At 39.1% G+C, this 19196-nt stretch overlaps 1 long non-coding RNA gene across 1 annotated transcript; it reads right to left on the bottom strand.

Annotated features, from left to right (window-relative positions):
• Nucleotides 1-875: 875 nt before the first annotated feature.
• On the bottom strand, nt 876-3143 carry LOC136233208 (uncharacterized). The gene is made up of 3 exons (XR_010690731.1): nt 2938-3143; nt 2093-2863; nt 876-1846 (listed from the first exon to the last, which is right to left on the bottom strand). It is a non-coding gene; the product is annotated as an uncharacterized lncRNA (long non-coding RNA).
• Nucleotides 3144-19196: the final 16053 nt, after the last annotated feature.

Raw genomic sequence — 19196 nt, 5'->3', positions numbered from 1 at the left:
CCATAAGGTAAATTTCTAGAGAATAAAAGATTCTTACTCAAAATGCTTCAATTCAACTAAGACACTTATTTCATGAATGCATACTGTGTAGGCAATAAAAAATTGCATCGTCCAAAGATATATGAGAATCAAAATATATGTAGGAGAAGCTAAGGCATAACTAATCTGAGTGACTGAGTCATGACAAAGTTCACGGCTTAGCTAATTACAACAAACCAATCAAGTTTGAATTAGATTTATAAATAGGAGTTAGTGCATAAACAGTAGGGCGGCCCGGTGCACTACGCGTCCCCGCTGAGCGAGGATCCGGAGAAGGGTCCCACCACAAGGGTGTACACTGGGGGCAAGCCTTCCCCTGCCAATTTATTTGGCAAGAGGCCGCTCCTAAGACTCGAACCCGTGACCTCTTGGTCACACGACAACAACATTTACCGTTGCGCCAAGGCTCGCCCTCTTAGTGCATAAACAGTAATAACAAAAAAAACAATTCACTTGTTCAATCGACAACTTTCCTTCAAATAATTTATTATGTGTAAAATGTATCGTTTGAACAAAGCTTAATCTGCATAATGAACAACAACCAAAGGACACAGTGATTGGAACTGCAATCCAAATAACTATTTTATCCAAAATTAATTTTCCAAATATAAAAACTTTCTTTTTGTTTCAAAAACTCCATCAAAGCTCTCAAATAAAACATTGCAAGGTCTGATTAGAATTAATTAAACAAACCTATTGAATAGAAATCATTCTCAAACTCTGAATTGTCTCACACCTATGATCTTTCCATCTTCGGAGAGAATGACATACAACAAAAAAGAGGCATAATATCAAAAGCATTCATAATCTTTTTGGTTTCAAAAAACATGGTCAAATCTCTTTGCCCGAATTGTTAAGGAATTTAAATTGGTAAATTTATCATTGTATATACCCAGATTTTAATCAAAATAAAGTCTCAATCCAAAATCACATAACCATAAAATAAAGATTGAGTAGTTAACTATATTTACATGATGAGCTGATCATTTGCAGCAAGAACCGTGAGCTCCAATGGGGCAAAATAAGTGAATGATCTAACAGCTAGCCGGACTTGGCTACACGGAGACCAGAAATCTCATCTTCACCACACATAGAACTCTCTTTTCTCTAGGAACTTGGGCCTCTAGAAATAGCATTCACATTTACAGAAACATCACCAGAAAAGCTAAAATAACTATGAGATTAACCACCAAATCAACCCATGTTTTAGTGAGAATGCACACCATAATGACCATTATCATGAAAAAGACAACTGCATTAAGGTTAGAAAAACTCAAATACAATACAGTATCACAACCTGTAGAATCCGCAGTATGCTCTTTCAATGATGCTACTCCAGAAGAGGATGAGCCTGGACGACCATGACAGCCATGATCTGTAATAAATAGTTCAAAAACAAAATGCAAAGAAAAATGAATGCAGCATCTCATAAAAGTGTCCAAGTAATAAGTCTTTCATACCCCTCCCTGGTTCCACCTGAGTGCCTTTTATTATTACCCAAATAAAACCAGAAAATAAGAACATAAGAAATGCCACATGACAAATATTACTAATGAGCTATGAAATATTATGGAAATCCTAAACTGCAATTTCTCTAGATGCTGCCAAAAGCAAATCTAGCTATCACAAAAGCAGTATGACAATCTCAGAAAGAGCCCAATATCAAAGCATCAGACAGCAGTATAAGTTATAAGGTAAATGTAAAATCTTGAGTTTGCGTTCTTTCCAGAATTGTCTTTTTCGGAACCAAGAGATGAAAAATCTCCAGTGCTGATAGAAAATCCATCATTCTTGGAGGATGTCACCCCTGTATGATACAAAAAAATAGAGCTAATTGGGGAAGTGTAGAAAGAACAAACCGTGACAAAAATCGAGAAACACTTGCAACCAAGAAGCTACCCTCAAAATTGGAGATCAAATTAATATTATTTATTGTATCACCTGTTTGATGACAGGTTCACAAACAATTTATCTAATATAAAATGGCAAGAATTTTTTTTATCACAATTAATATATATGCTCGAGATCACATTAATATTATTTATGGTATCACCTGTTTCATTTTGATTTGAATACCTTCTTGCTACAAAATTTACAAAATCCCATCCCCGCCCACAGCAACTGCCATTACTACGCTTGCTGCTCTCAATCTTCTCCACCTCCACAACACTTATCAATTGACCCTATTTTGCAAGCTCTTTCCCTTCTCCTTCAAGGGCAGCAACCCAATCAGAAACCTAAAAAGAAACTAAAAATAAAAAAGGTATGAAATTAAAATAAATAAGTATCATTTCCGGGGAAATGAGGATTATAATAAACCATAAATCCTTAAAAAATGTGAAGACTTTGCCAATCTTGAATTTTAACTGGTTTACCTCCTTTTTCTGCACAAAAGATACAAATAGGAATAGATCAAGTTGGTAATTTCAAATATTCAACAAACAAAACAAATCAGATGAACAACATTGCTAAAAGAAGGAGATTTATATAATTTAAAGCATCTTAAATAGTTTTTCCCAAATTTAAGGAAAAATGTCATAACCTAGAGAAACTCAATTGACGTGTGAATCATGCAGTCACAAGAAGCAATTTGAAACCTTAAAACAATGCAAATTAATGATGAACAAAATAGAAGAGATAACAAAAATCCATACCAAAACCCAAGAAAATCAGAGAATTATAATACATAGAAAAGAAAGAGGGAAATGGAATGGAGAGATTGAAGCAAAGTCACTGTTAACAAATCGCAGAAAAGTGGATGTGTTGATCTTTGAAACAAAAACACTAGAGGAGGTACCCATAACATTCATTGATGAAATTGAACCTGTAAATTAGATTTCAAGAAGAAAGATAAGGTGGTGTTTGAAGAGATACAATAAAAAAAGTTGATCAATTTACCTCTTCCAAAATTTGAGATGACCAAAGTACCGATGGAGAGGCAGACAATGAAAGAGCAGAAGAGATGGACAACGAACGGAGAAGGTAATCTAGAGCGGAAGAGGAGGTGATATGGTGAGAAATAAAAATTAAGTCTACGAATCAGTTTATGGAAAGCAAGTTAAGGGGAGCAGTTATCAAAACGTAGAAAGAGTCTGTAAACTGTAAACTGAGAAAAGGTTCAAAAACTTAATAAATCCCAAAAATAAAGAAAAATCCAAAAAACTGAGGAAATGCCACATCAGCGAGATGTATATAGCTTTAAATATATAGATAGATGGTGCAATTTCGAATCCTTGCAACCAAAAATACATGTACTAAAAAATGCAAAAATCGGCAAACAAATCACTCAAAAATCTAAAATGACACACAAATCCACATTCTAAGCTTACCATCACATTCCTAGAAGCCTAAACATCATTTTCCACAAGAAATTTGAGAGAAAAAGCATAGAAATCGAAAAACAACATCTCTGGTTCCATTGCCTATTTTTCCACGATTCTTGAACCTTCAAAGATCATTTTTTTAGGCTTAATAAGCACCCAACACCCTAAACTTGTAACTTTTTTTCACCTAGCCCCCTCAACTTAGGGGACAACCTCTCAACCCCCTCAACTCTCCAAAAACATCACATACATCCTCTTACACCCCTATGTTCGGTCAAAATATTGACCCGTGTAGAAAACGCGTTTGACTGTTGACCTCACCAATGCCACGTGTTACTTTTTTATTAAATTTTTCTAAGTGATTTCACCTCGACGACCACTACCGCCAATCTCAGCACCTCGATAAGGTTGCAACGACAAACAGCGACAACACCTCGCATATAATAATCACTTGGAAAAATTTAATAAAAAAAATGACACGTGGCATTGGTGTGGTCAACAGTCAAGCGCGTTTTCTACACGGGTCAATATTTTGACCGAACATAGAAGTGTAAGGGGCTGTATGTGATGTTTTTGTAAAGTTGAGGGGGTTGAAAGGTTGTCCCCTAAGTTGAGGGGCCAGGTGAAAAAAAATTACAAGTTTAGGGGGTTGGGTGTCTATTAAGCCTTTTTTTTTTTTATTAAAAGCATAGGTGAAGTAGAAATAGTGAGAAACTTACCTATGAGAAGCTATTCTTGAGGAGAGGAAAGCTAGAAATCACATTTTGTGTAAAGGTTTGGAGAGGAGTAATTTTGTTTTTGAGTGTAGTGAGAGAGAGAGGAACACATTTGAGAAGAAGAAGAAGGGGAAGAGGCGTTCTTGTATTAGAGTTCTTTTTAGAGTAGGAGTGTTTTAAGTGAAAATTTTAAAAAGATTATAAGGTCAAATTTTTGAAAATAAAAAATTAAGGGTTAGATTTTTTTAGAAGACTTTTTTTTTATGTACAAAATTCATTTCCAATCATTTGCACATATGGGCAATTGTTGGTGGGTAATTTAATTTTTACACTTTTACCATAGATTATAATTTTATTCTATGGTTACATATATTTAATTCATTTAATCTTTCAACAAAATAATGTTTGTGGTTTGCCCAATTTGCAAACAGAGGCATACGGTTTAAAAGTTTGCAAATAGAAGTTGATGGTATGATTTAATTTACAAAATAAGGTATTTCATATTTCACTGTTATGTTTTGATTACAACCAATGTCATTTTTATCTTGAAAAAAATGTTCTTACATATTGACAAAACACAATCATTCCCCTAAAACGCAGCTCCCTAAATCGAAACTATAAATCATATGGTGAAAATTTTACATTTTTTACTAATTTCACGGGTTATGAGCTAAAATTGATATTAAAGTTCATTTTACACAACTGCAGTTTGATTTTTGGGTATTTGTTTTGTCAACATGCAAATGTAATTTAAAAAATAAAATAAAAATGTTGTTGATTGCATCAGAACATAACAATGTAATCTGAAATACCTTATTTTATAAATTAAATTATACTATAGACTTTTATTTGTAAACTTTTAAACTACATACCCCTGTTTGCAAATAATACAAACCACAAGCATTATTTTTGTACTTTACCCAAATAAAAATAAAGGTGAAAAAGAACATCAAAAAATATAAAAACAGAAAAAAGAGAAATGAGTCAAAACACATGTGGAAATATGAGCAATTTTTTAGCAAACACGACTAGTGAGTTAAACTGCAAAATCGAGCATCAATTCGAACATACTTTGAAAGTTCATGATCTTAGCTTTCAAACATCTTATGGGTACCAAACAGACTCGTATTGTAGCCAGAAGACTATGTCAAAGATTGTTGCTACTTGAAATTTTGGGAAAATTCCAGCAAACTCACCATGTGCAAATTTCATGCCTTCAACCCCTTTTCTTTGGCTTCAAACACACCCATTGTCTACCATTAACTAATGGAAGGTAATAGACATAGTGGAGGAGAAAACAAGGATGGTTGAAGGTAGTTGGTTGCCCAAAAAACTATAAATAAAGGTTAAATCCCCAACCAAAACAACCAACAAAACCAATTATCAAATCAATTTATCAAAAAATCAATCTTATTTTGAATCATATTATCGATATTTAGTCTTTCAAATTCGCCCTATTAGCTTCAATTTAGTCAATCTTAGTGTTGTCCTAAAAGTAAACTCTATCATGTGCACTAGGTACAAGTAATATCTTAGTAAGTAGAGTATCGTTCTCCTCAGGGATTGATAAATAATTCTAGCAGAAAAACCTTATAGAACAGGGCGTTCGTAGTAACCGTAACTTATTTCTTTTAGTTGGAAATGATTGTGTATGATTTGATTAGAATAATCTAAAAGTGACAGATCTTCAAACGGTTTGTTTAGAAAAATAAAGATTTATCACAATAAAAAGGTGGAACAAGCTAAGCCTAGCATGAACATGAAGCTTACAGTATAACTTTTGCCTATTTATTCATGAATATGGTCAAGGTTGTTGGTCCCTTATAACGTAACAAGTTAGTTCCAAAGGGGGGGGGGATAGGAACTATTTAAAATTTAAGTACGTTAAGGCTGACTTCTTTTTCTTTGAAAAAGGATTACACAGCGCGCTGAGTAAATAAGACACTAGCTTAGTCAACTGGTGACTAAGTCAGCTTCTATCGTTAAGTCAGGAGATAGCACTTTGAGTCTATTCCTGAACTCAGATACTCAATACACACAACTCAGCGTGACCTCTTTACTTGGTCAGTTTTGTTTAAGCAAGCAATATATATATATTAAGGAGTTTAAGGTTAGAAAGATGTTACTCAGCAGATTTATCCAGGTTCGGCCTCTAAGCCTACGTCCTGTCTCCGGAACACGTTCCGAGCTTTCAAATTCTCTACTGAGCTCTTTAACGGTAGAGCATCAAACCTTTTACAACTTAGAAGCTGAGTATAACAAGAGTACCTTCCTCTATACCTCTACTCACTCCTAATCTCTCGCTGAGTACTATAACCGAGTACTCAGCCTCTCCTTTCTAATCTCTAGAAATGATAAAGATTTGTCCTAAACAACAATTGCTAAGACACTTTAGATGATTGAATAATCACTCTAGACTTTTACACAAAAGATATAGAATTTGGTGTAAGTATTTGCTTTGCTTTTTCTCGCAGAACTTTGAGTAGAATTTTGGTCAGCGTAATGGCTTGATAAAGTTCTGTGTTGAATGAAGCTCTGAAAGGCCCTATTTATAGAGACGTCTGAGGCATCAATCATTTCGAATTTCGAAATAACTGTTGGAGGGAAACGGCTTCATGTCATTGTCACTCAGTCTTGCTCAGAGCTCTTGGCCAATCAGATTTGAGTATCTTCTGTCCTCGGTCAATGTTGAGCAGCTTTTAGTCAGCTCAGCAGAATGTCTCTCCATTTATGGTAATGTCAACTAGACAGCGTTCTGTGTCTTCTGAACTTTACCCAAAGTGGAAACACTTTGTCTGGAAGTTGTTCTTGCTCAGCTGCTGTCTTCTACTCTTTGTCGATTCAACTCAGCAGCTTCATTCCGAAGTTGTTCAATGAAGGTCTTCTCGATCCTTCTTCCGCTGAGCTGCGTTTTGTACATAACGATAGCGTTTTGCATACGCGGTCCGAGTTGTCTTGATCTGTTTGACTTGGGCTTTGACTTCCGTATTGGGCTTTAAGCCTCTTAGTCTTTATGTCTTATAAACAATTTAACTCAACATTGAACAAACACATTAGTATAATAAATCAAAGCATTTAAACTTAGTGTGTTTAGAATATATTTAATTTTACTTAAATAATTTTGTCAAATCAAAATCATGTGGAAAGGTGTTTCAACAAACTCCCCCATTTTGATGTTGGCAAAACTATTCAGCGAAGAACTCAGTGTTGAGCTCCCCCATGATAGTTGACCTAATGTTGCTTAGCAAACTCCCCCGTAAGGGTTGAGCTACTGACTTAGTTTTACTCTAAACATTTTAAGGTTTAATCGAGTAAGTCTAAGGTCAGTTTACAGATATAGGTCAGCTCAAGGAATATATTCTATTTTACTCAGTGTCAAGCGGAAGATTTATCATTCAGAGAGCACTGAGTATTTTATTGTTCAATGGGTGTTATGAGACAGTGTTTTATAAACATACAAGACAATAATGTCAAACATTTTATCAGCATATGATACAATCAACAAGTATTATAAGCAGTAAACACAGTTGATGTATTTGAAGATACATATTAACATAATACACAGCATCATATAAAATAACTCAAGTTTGAATAAAAGATGCAAGTATTGTATTGAAATAAAGTAGTCGGCATATACAGCAAAAAGCTAAGCAAACAGAAAACATAGAACTTCAAAGTCAAAAACAGGACAGTGTTAGCCTATTTCTATTTCTTCTTCTTTTGCTTAGACTGACTACTTCTAGGAGCCTCCTGTTGAGTTCTAGCTTGTTCTTTCTCCCCCATTTTGTCACCATCGGGAGGAGGAGGAATTCTAAAGGAGTCCATTAAGACCGCAGTGGTCAGTACACCGGACAGCTCCTTAAGCTTGTCGGCACTTTCATTGATGCCGTCGAAGACAATGAAGCCTTCATCCAATACCTCTTTAGGTATACTTAGTTCAGCGGCGCTGAGCAGGCTCAGTATGTAGGCTTGAGACTTACCCACCCAAGTAATTGTATCTGACAGTGCAGCAAAAACTTGATGAAAGGTCTTCAGCAGGGCTGAGTCATAATACTGACGCTGGATATTGTTATGGCGCACATGGATGAAGATCCTTTGGGTATTGATCAATATCTCATTTTGCTTCATTTGGTCAGTGTCCATCTCTTGCTTATTAAAGTTCAGCAGACGAATTGCTTCACTAATTTGCTCCACCGAGCATTGAGAGTAGGAAGCCAGCTGATGGTTGGTCCTGGTTTGCTCAGTGTGAAGCTGGGCAAAGAGCATCTTAACTTCATCAGAGGTTGCATATTGAGTGTTTGCAGCTGACAAGGTCTGGAATTGGCCTTGAAGAGTGTTAAGATGTTGAACCGTTGTTAGTTGAAGCTCAGCCAGCTTCGTTATTGAGTCCTGCTTGGGCTGATGTGATTGAATTGAGATCATATCACTTAGCAGATCCTTCAATCCTTTAACTTCATTTAGAAGATGAGTGACTTGGGACAGCTGAGTTGATGCATTGTTGGCAGTCCCAGCAATAGGTTCAGCATTTTGATGAATATCCTTGATTAATGACTGCACCGAGTTGATTAATTGTCTACCAGACTCGGTGGCATGCAGATAGCTGAGTGATCCTTCATCAGGTTGCCTAATGTCCTCAGTGTGACCAGTTGAGGGAGGAGGCAAATTTTTCTCAATGACGATATGGTCAGTGACTGGAAGAGGGTTTTCGAGCTGCACTTGGTTTTCTGGAAGAGATGATTGATCGGCAGGAGTGATGGTAGGTGAAGTAGTAATCCTAATGCTGTCAGTGCTGATAGGGGCAGGAATGTTCTGAGTCAGCACAATGCTTGGAGCAACAACATTGACGAGAACTTTCTCGGTTTGGCTAGTGGAGATGGCGGAAGCATTCAAGTCGGCTTGTTCCTTTTGTGAAGAAACAGAGGCTTGCTTTTCAAGAGAAGCTTGTTGAGAAGCACAGGTTTGCTTACTGAAAAACTTCAGCTTAAGAGAAGAAGGATCTTTAGTCGGCTTTTGAACAGGAAGGTCAATGACTGTTGTCTGACTTGCCTTTACTAATCTTCTTCTGTGAGGAGGAGGAGGGTCAGCTTGGATAGACTCTCCTGAGTGAGAAGGAGAAGTCTCTTCTTGATCAGCATTGAGCTGGTCAGCTTGTTCGTGTTCTTCATCTGCAGCCAACTCAGTATTAGTTGGGTCAGCAGCTTCCTCTTCACTGGCTGTCTCCTCAGTGTCATCCTGACCACTTTCTTCTTCCTCATGTTGATCATTCCCTTCATCTTCTTCTAGCTCTTCTTCAACCTGTGTGATGAACTGATCATCCAGTTGTACATCTTCTTCTTGATGCACAACTTCAGTTCCATGACATTGTGTGAAGTGAGAATCACCAAGAATAACAATGTCAGTGGGTATAGCATCAATAGGGGTAAGCTCTGAAGACTTCTTCTTCTTCAGAGGTTGCTCATCAGCACCCATTCTTTCTTCTGTATCAGGCTCATCTTCCCTGTTTCTCTTCTGAGCTGACTTAGGTCTCTCATGACCTTTTTGAGCAGCTGACTTCAGCTTGTTGGCCGGAGACTCAGCATCTTTCGAAGGAGTCCCAACAGCTTTCCTCTTGTAGGCAGCTGGAGCCTTTGTTCTTTTGTCCTTCTTTGGGACAGTCTCCTCAGCAGGCTGATCAGCTCCTTTGGCTTTCTTAATCGGTTGGTCAAACTTTAGGGCACGCAGCGCAGCAGCTGTGATCTCAGAGCCTTGGGCCTCAGTTTCCTCGGATAGGTCAATCTGATGGTCTATGAGGATTCTGGTTATGAGTGAGCCTAGCCTAAGAGTTCTAGTGCTCCTTTGGAAGCCAGCAATTAAGAAAACTGGCATATTGATGGGCTTGTAGGTCAGCATATGCCATATGAAGCATTGCTCGAAGTTTGTTGCTGAGCTGGTGCAATTTATCTTTGGGAAGATATAATTGGTCAGCAGGTAGTGCGCCATCTTTTGGTGCTGGCCCATTGAGGAACTGGAGATTTCTCTAGAAAGGCCAGCGGGCTTGCAGAAGGTGGGAGAGTACCCAGTTCCTTTATGATCACCAGTCCTCCTCAGTTTTGCTCTTTCATTCTTCAACTTCAGCAAGTTGGCAAGGTAGGTAGGGTTGACAAAAATTGTCTTTTCTTTTACCACAGTTACCAGGTAGTCCTGGTTATCGTCAGCAACTCGCAAATTGTGGTAGAATTCCCTTACTAAGTCAGGGTAAGTTGGATCTCTGATTGAAAATAGCTCGGTCTAGCCATTCCTCGATATCCATTCACAGAATGGTTGCTCGGTTGTTACGAAAGCCTCAGAGAACCATCTTGAGAAGTCTATCTTCCACTCTCTAACGTTTTCGAAAACCTTAGTATAGGTTCTAACTTTGGTCGGTTTTCCTTTAGAGGAGGTGGCTTGGCCAGCTTTTCCTTTGCTCGGTGTAGTGGCCTTAGTCGTTTCAGGCGGAGTAGAATGCCTGGAAGGTTCATCGGAACTGGTCTTAGAGTGACCGGCACCAGAGATGTTTACGGAAACCTTAGTCATAGTTTCAGAGAGGGATTTGGAAGTTTTGAGAGTTTTTAGAGAGAAAATGCTTATGCCAGAGAATTCGGTAAGTGTAAAGAGATAAAAATGGGGATTTTCCCATTATTTATAGTTGTGAAAGCTGGATCTTATCGAATCCATGTGTCAGTTTTGCCTTGGGATTGTCAACCGACAATGATCCTGGCTTTTATGACACATTCGGCGCATACGTCATCCTAGGTGGCTATTCGCGTGCTCTAGCATTAAATGCAACGGATCTTATACTCAGCGTTTAGAATACTAAGCGTTTTATATTCTGAGTGGTCAGTTTTATACAAACGGATGATTTCTCAGTTTGAGATAACTACTCGGTGCCAATGTTTGCTCAGTATGTGATATTAATTCATTTAGCATTAAACACTCAGCATACATCTATTTACTCAGTAAATAATAGCATAGATCAAGCAGCATGTTAATTCACTCAGCATGAATCTATATTAAGAGCTGGAATTTACTGAAGAGGATTAAACATACCAATGGCTTCTCTCAGTATGCTGAACTGTTCACGAGCCAGTGGCTTTGTGAAGATATACGCAAGCTGCTCATCCGTTGGGACGTAGGTCAGCTTTATCTCACCCTTGAGTACATGGTCTCTAATGAAGTGATGTCTTATACTGACATGCTTCATCCTGCTGTGTTGAATTGGGTTCTTTGATAGATCAATTGCACTCTTGCTGTCACATTTGACCTCAATTGTCTTTGTTTGAACACCATAGTCTTCAAGCTGTAGCTTAATCCATAGGACTTGAGCAACACAGTGTCTAGCAGCAATGTACTCAGCTTCAGTGGTAGACAAGGCTACTGACGCCTGCTTCTTGCTGAACTAGGATACAAGACAGCTTCCTAAGAAGTGATATCCTCTAGAGGTGCTTTTTCGTTCAAGCTTATCTCGTCCATAGTCAGCGTTAGTGTATCCAACGAGTGTAAAACCATGAGTGTTGGGATACCATAAACCTGCGTTCACTGAGCTTTGCAAATATCTAAGGATTCTTTTTGCAGCTATGTAATGAGATTCCTTAGGGTTAGATTGATATCTAGCACAGTAGCATACTGAGAACTGAATGTCCGGTCTACTTGCTGTTAAGTAAAGTAGAGAGCCTATCATACCTCGATATAATTTGCTGTCTACCGACTTACCATTCTCGTCAGCACAAAGGACAGTGTCAGTGCCCATAGGAGTGGATATTGGCTTGCAATTTTCAAGATCATATTTCTTCAATATCTCCTTGGCATATTTAGCTTGACTGATGAAGATGCCATTTTTCCCTTGTTTGATTTGAAGACCAAGGAAGAAGTTGAGTTCTCCCATCATAGACATTTCAAACTCAGTCTGCATTTGTTTGCTAAATTCCTTGCACATTGACTCATTAGTAGCACCGAAAATAATATCATCAACATATATTTGAGCCAGCAGGGTATCCTTACCCTTTCTCTTAATGAATAAGGTTGTATCAGCTTTGCCTCTGACATAGTTTCTAGTCAGCAGGAAACTGGTCAGCCTCTCATACCAAGCACGTGGTGCTTTCTTGAGGCCGTACAGAGCCTTTTTGAGTTTATAAATGTGGTTTGGGAATTTAGGATCCTCAAACCCTGGAGGTTGATTAACATAAACTTTCTCGTTTATAACTCCATTAAGAAATGCACTCTTAACATCCATTTGAAACAGTTTAAAGTTCATATAACTTGCATAAGCGCATAAAATTCTAATAGCCTCTAGCCTTGCCACTGGGGCAAAGGTCTCACCGTAGTCAATACCTTCTTGCTGACTGTAGCCCTGAGCTACAAGCCTTGCTTTGTTCCTGACTACATTTCCTTGTTCATCCAGCTTGTTGCGGAAGACCCATCTTGTTCCAATGGTCTTCTGACTTCTTGGATGTGGCACTAACTCCCATACATCGTTTCTTCTGAATTGGTCAAGTTCCTCTTGCATTGCGCTCATCCAGAATTCATCTTCCTCAGCATCAGCGAAGTTCTTTGGTTCCTGAACTGAGACGAAGGCTACGTTGCTGAGGTATCTCCTGAGTTGGTTTCTTATCATCAGGGTATTCTCAGCAGCATCAAGAATAGCACTCTCTGAGTGTCCTCTTGGTATCCTTATCTCCTTTGGTAGATTGATGTCTTGTGCTGTCTATGTTTCAACAATCTCTACAGGTGTAGACTGGTCAGTGAAAACAATTTGAGGTTCACTTTTACCTTTGGTCAGCCCTTGAGGGAATGACTCAGCGGCTGTATCTTGATCAGCGGGTACTGAGTGTGGATCATCCTCGGTCAGCGGTAGATATCTTCCTACAGGGTTAGTTTCGTCGAACTCAACATGTACTGACTCTTCTAAAACTTGAGTTCGTTTATTGAAAACTCTGTATGCTTTGCTGTTTGTTGAGTAGCTGACGCGGCCTCACGCGGTTGTGGGGTGAGGCCGATCTTTGGGATAAGTGTACCCCGTTGTTATCAAGTAATAAATTTCTGGTTAAGTCCAGGTTATTATCCACAGGATTTATTTCTGCAAGATCGAGCTACTCGGTTTCAGGTGTTATCTAGGCTTAGGGGGTTTTGAGTTTGTTTGTTTAAGTTAATCTACTCCTAGGTTGAATTATACTAATCCTAGCTAAGTTAACTGATTCTAACTAAATTATTCTATGCCTAATTAAGTTACTCTACCCCTAATTGATCTTTCACTAATGCAATTATCCGAAGGAACATGGTATGAACGATAATAATGAAGATAGATTATTAGGTCTATTGAATAAAAACCTAATCTGAGTCACTTATATTCAAGGCGATTAACCCTACTTACCCTCTTGAAGTTCCTAGCGCGTGATTCCCTAAGGCCGAAACTAGGTCTAAGGCTCAGTAAATTGGCGCTTAATCAACTAAGAGGTCGTCAATCTCCTAGGCTCTGACTAGGTCAGATTCAGCTCGCAATATGTGCCTACTAGATTTTGGGGCTTTTGAATGAGTTAAACCAATTGAATAAAGCGTAAGACAGAGATTAGACAAATAATCATAGAACAAAACAAGAGCTAAATTATTATTAAAGGCGAAGATAAATGTCACAAGATACAATAAGCTAAGTTCGGCAACTGTATCAAAGAGTACAAACAAGGAAAGATAAAAGGAGATACAAAAATCCCTTTCAGGGAACCTGTTTACTCTGCAGCCGGCGACCTAATCTTAAGGGCGAACCTTGATAATTCCTCGAGAACAGCTTTGAAGGAGCTTCAATGGAGGTTGAAGAAGATGGAGGAGATGGAGAGGAATTACAAGGGGAAAGCTAAGATAATTTACAAATAATGAAAGATACTAATTTACATTGGAAAAACTCTATTTATAGGCATGGCTCGGCCCTCTTTTTGACCTATTTTCGTGTCCTTATGTAGGTAGGAAGTCGTGGGGTCCGTCGTGGCATCGTGGGGGCGGAATTGGTCTTTTTGACCAATTCCCGCAGGTCTGCTCGCCGAGCAGGGCGAGGTGCTCGGCGAGCAGGCATCCTGCTCGCCCGAGCAGGCCTCTGGTGGCCTGCCCGGCGAGCAGGCCTCCAGGGGCCTGCTCGGCGAGCAGGCATGGCCTATGGAGGCCCGCTCGTCGAGCATTCTTGCCCGGTATGCCCCCGCGTGCTTGCCGACTGCCGTCGATGCCTTTTTCGTCCGAACTTATACTTGCGCATGTACAGAAACTCCAGATAATATTAGTCCAGAGGCTAAATTGACCTGCCAATCGCTTATTTTGAGCAAACGCTTCGTTTGGTGCCACTTTTGACGGACCAATTAACTTCAAAAGATAACGGAATTATACTATGCATGCTATTTTGGCCGTAATTGCCTAAATTGGTCATAAAATGAGCCTAAACAACGAAAAATAAATAAAACGTTTCCAATTCCTAACTAACTCACACAAAAGCATTTAAATGCGAGAATTGCTCGCTTATTAACTAAATAACGCTAAAAACCGTACCCAAAGATAGGGGTTTTTGACCCCTATCAGTAGCCTAAAAACATAGCTTCATCAGTTTTTGAGTCAAACTTAGCTAGGCTATCTTTGGTGTTTAAAATAAAACATTTACAGCCAAATGCACGAAAGTATCCAATGTTGGGCTTTCGTCCTTTCCAAAGTTCGTAGGGGGTTTTCTTTAGTATAGGTCTAACAAGAGCCCTATTAAGAATATAGCACGATGTGTTAACAGCTTCTCCCCAAAAGTACTTTTGAAGCCTATGCTCACTCAGCATTGTCCTGGCTATTTCAACCAAGGTTCTGTTCTTCCTTTCAACAACCCCATTTTGTTGAGGCGTCCTAGGAGCACAGAAGTTATGGTCAATGCTGCTGGCTTCACAGAATTCAACAAACTGTTGGTTTTTGAATTCTCCACCATTATCACTTCGGATGTGAGCCAATTTTAGGTCTTTATCATTTTCAAGTTTTCTAACCAAATTTGAAAATGTCTCAAAGGTCTCATCCTTGCTACTCAGCAAGATGATCCAAGTGTACCGAGAAAAGTTATCTACAATGACCACGGAAAATCTTCTTCCACCCAGACTCAGCGGCTGGACTGGACCGAAGAGATCCAAGTGTAGTAACTCTAACGGACGCTTAGTTGAGACAATATTTTTACTATGAAAAGATTGTTTGGTTTGTTTTCCAGCTTGGCAGGCGTGGCATAGTTGATCTTTTTCAAATTTAAGTTCTAGCAGTCCCTCAACCAATTGCTTTCTTGCCAATTTGGCCAGGAGGTCCATGCTTACATGACCAAGTCTCCTGTGCCATAGCCAGGAATTTTCTTCCTTTGAAACTAAGCATACAGTTTTTGAAAACTTTTTCTCTAAGTTCAGCATGAAGACATTATCAATGCGAGGGGCAGTTAAAATTAACTCATTAGTTTTACCCTCGAATATTTTACATCCAGTGTCGTCAAATATAACTTTTCTCCCATTGTCACATAGCTGAGCTACGCTGAGTAAGTTATATTTGAGTCCGCTGACTAGGGAGAATGACTCAATAGTAGGATTACCTCCAATGGTTCCTGACCCTACTATCTTACCCTTTTTGTTGTCTCCAAAACTTGCGCTTCCTCCTCGTTTACGCTCGAATGTGATGAACTGAGTTTCATCACCAGTCATATGCCTTGAGCATGCGCTGTCAATATACCACATCCTTGACTTCTCAGCACATCTCAGGCTTACCTGCAATGTAACTAGTTACTTTTAGGTACCCAATTCTTTTTGGGTCCTTGCTTGTTAGGTTCAACAGGTAATGCATCATATTTTATTTTATGGCGGCATACTTGGACAGTATGGCCATTCTTTCCACAGAAGTCACAGGTGACCTTCCGTTTAGGATTTTTCACTGACTGGCCAGCACCCCAGTGCTGAGCGTGCCAGCACACCTTTGTGGTGTGTCCTTTCTTCCCACAGAAGTCACACTGGACATTCCGCTGGGAATTCCATCTCTGCTGACCAGTACTTCGGTACTGAGCATTCAGAGGAATATTTCTTTTGTTTGGAACCTTTAGTTGGTTCTGGATAGTTGTGATTGGACTTCAGAGACAGACTTATGTATGATCTCTATGTTATCATGCAAAGTTGAGTTGTCCTGAAGAAGGAATCTGAGGTCACTCAGCTTGACCTCTTCAACCTCGTCACAACGCCTGCTGAGTGCTCTAATTTTCTTATTACACTTTTTGACAAGTGTGTAGAGGTCACTCAGGGCATTAACCATTTCTTTTCTGAGCTGGGGAAGTGATATTACCTCATTTGATTGCTCCTCATCGTCAGATGCAATGGAGGGGTCAGCATGCTCAGAGACGCACGGCTCAGCAAGTTCGTCAGCCATAAAACAGATCTTTGCTGACTCAGTGGCTTCAGCTTCTGATGATGAAGACTCATCACTATCGCTCCATGTTGCCACCATTGCCTTTTTGTCGTTCTTCCTTTCTTTCTTCAGCATGGGGCAGCTTGACTTGATATGGCCAGTTTGATGACATTCAAAGCATGTAATGGGCTTTGAGTTGTCCTTCTTGTATTTGCTGTCGCTGGACTCAGCTTTATACTTATCAAACTTTCTGTAAGGCTTCTTAGAATATTTGTCATTCTTTCTGAACAGCCTTTTCATCTTCCTGGTGAACATAGCCATCTCCTCATCATCTGTTGAGCTGCCATCAGTGGAGTCAGCTTTCATGACAAGAGACTTTTGCTTCTTGTCTTCAGACTTTTCCTTCACCTCGAAATTCTTCATCGAGATCTCATGGGTCAGCATTGAGCCGATGAGTTCATCATACTTATAGGTGGTTAAGTCTTGAGCTTCCTCAACAGCGGTCTTCTTGGCTTGCCAGTTTTTAGGAAGACTCCTAAGAATCTTCTTGACTTGTTCTTCCTCAGTGAAGATCTTCCCAAGTCTCTTGAGCTCGTTGATGATGTTTGTAAACCTTGCATTCATGTCAGAGATTCCTTCATCATCGTTCATTTCGAACAGCTCGTATAGTCTCATCTGCTGGTTCACCTTGGACTCCTTCACTTTGTTGGTTCCTTAGTAGGTGACCTCCAGCTTCTTCCAGATCTCTTGCGCTGACTCACATCCTGATATCTTATTATATTCTGCAGCATCAAGCGCAAAGTGAAGCATATTTATAGCCGAAGCGTGATTTTGTAGCTTCTTGAGATCATCCTCTGTCCATTTGGCCTCAGCTTTGACAACTGTTTGGCCAGCCACAACTTCAACAGGAACAAACGGGCCTTGGACTATTGAAAGCCATGCACTCATGTTTGTTGCCTGAATAAAGTTTTTCATCCTATTCTTCCAGAAGGTGTATTTAGACCCGAAGAATAGGGGAGGCCGAGTAATGGACAACCCCTCAGGTAAGATCTGAGTTGTCTGGTTTCCTGGGAGAAACCGAGTGCTGTTTTCAGCTATAGTGGGGATTAGCTTAAGGTAGTTAAACCTTTCACAGTGAGCTTTTAGGCTCTGATACCACTTGTTGGTCCCTTATAACGTAACAAGTTAGTTCCAAGGGGGGGGGGGGGGGAGATAGGAACTATTTAAAATTTAAGTACGTTAAAGCTGACTTCTTTTTCTTTGAAAAAGGATTACACAGCGCGCTGAGTAAATAAGACACTAGCTTAGTCAACTGGTGACTAAGTCATCTTCTTTCGTTGAGTCAGGAGATAGCACTTTGAGTCTATTCCTGAACTCAGATACTCAATACACACAACTCAGCGTGACCTCTTTACTTGGTCAGTTTTGTTTAAGCAAGCAATATATATATATTAAGGAGTTTAAGGTTAGAAAGATGTTACTCAGCAGATTTATCCAGGTTCGGCCTCTAAGCCTACGTCCTGTCCCCGGAACACGTTTCGAGCTTTCGAATTCTCTACTGAGCTCTTTAACGGTAGAGCATCAAACCTTTTACAACTTAGAAGCTGAGTATAACAAGAGTACCTTCCTCTATACCTCTACTCACTCCTAATCTCTCGCTGAGTACTATAACCGAGTACTCAGCCTCTCCTTTCTAATCTCTAGAAATGATAAAGATTTGTCCTAAACAACAATTGCTAAGACACTTTAGATGATTGAATAATCACTCTAGACTTTTACACAAAAGATATAGAATTTTGTGTAAGTATTTGCTTTACTTTTTCTCGCAGAACTTTGAGTAGAATTTTGGTCAGCGTAATGGCTTGATAAAGTTCTGTGTTGAATGAAGCTCTGAAAGGTCCTATTTATAGAGACGTCTGAGGCATCAGTCATTTCGAATTTCGAAATAACCGTTGGAGGGAAACATCTTCCTATCGTTGTCACTCAGTCTTGCTCAGAGCTCTTGGCCAATCAGATTTGATTATCTTCTGTCCTCGGTCAGTGTTGAGCAGCTTTTAGTCAGCTCAGCAGAATGTCTCTCCATTTATGGTAATGTCAACTAGACAGCATTCTGTGTCTTCTGAACTTTACCCAAAGTGGAAACACTTTGTCTGGAAGTTGTTCTTGCTCAGCTGCTGTCTTGTACTCTTTATCGATTCAACTCAGCAGCTTCATTCTGAAGTTGTTCAACGAAGGTCTTCTCGATCCTTCTTCCGCTGAGCTGCGTTTTGTACATAACGACAGCGTTTTGCATACGCGGGCCGAGTTGTCTTGATCTGTTTGACTTGGGCTTTGACTTCCGTATTGGGCTTTAAGCCTCTTAGTCTTTATGTCTTATAAACAATTTAACTCAATATTGAACAAACAAATTAGTATAATAAATCAAAGCATTTAAACTTAGTGTGTTTAGAATATATTTAATTTTACTTAAATAATTTTGTCAAATCAAAATCATATGGAAAGGTGTTTCAACAAAGGTCTCTACTTTAGGTTCACCAAAGTCAACTATCGTGTGTTTTTGAAATTCTAAGACTTACTACACATTCAGGCGTCCCTAAAAATGGTTCTTTCTTGCATTAAACACTAAGAAGCATTTCGTTTTTAGAAAACCCTTGATATAAAACCATTATATAAAGTAGTCTCCCATCATTTATAAACACTTAGATATCAGTTAATGAAACATACA

Source organism: Euphorbia lathyris, chromosome 6 (assembly GCF_963576675.1).
Source record: "Euphorbia lathyris chromosome 6, ddEupLath1.1, whole genome shotgun sequence".
Taxonomy (NCBI): Eukaryota; Viridiplantae; Streptophyta; class Magnoliopsida; order Malpighiales; family Euphorbiaceae; genus Euphorbia; species Euphorbia lathyris.
The sequence above is the reverse complement of the archived record's forward strand: the minus strand, read 5'-3'. Positions and strand labels throughout refer to the sequence as shown.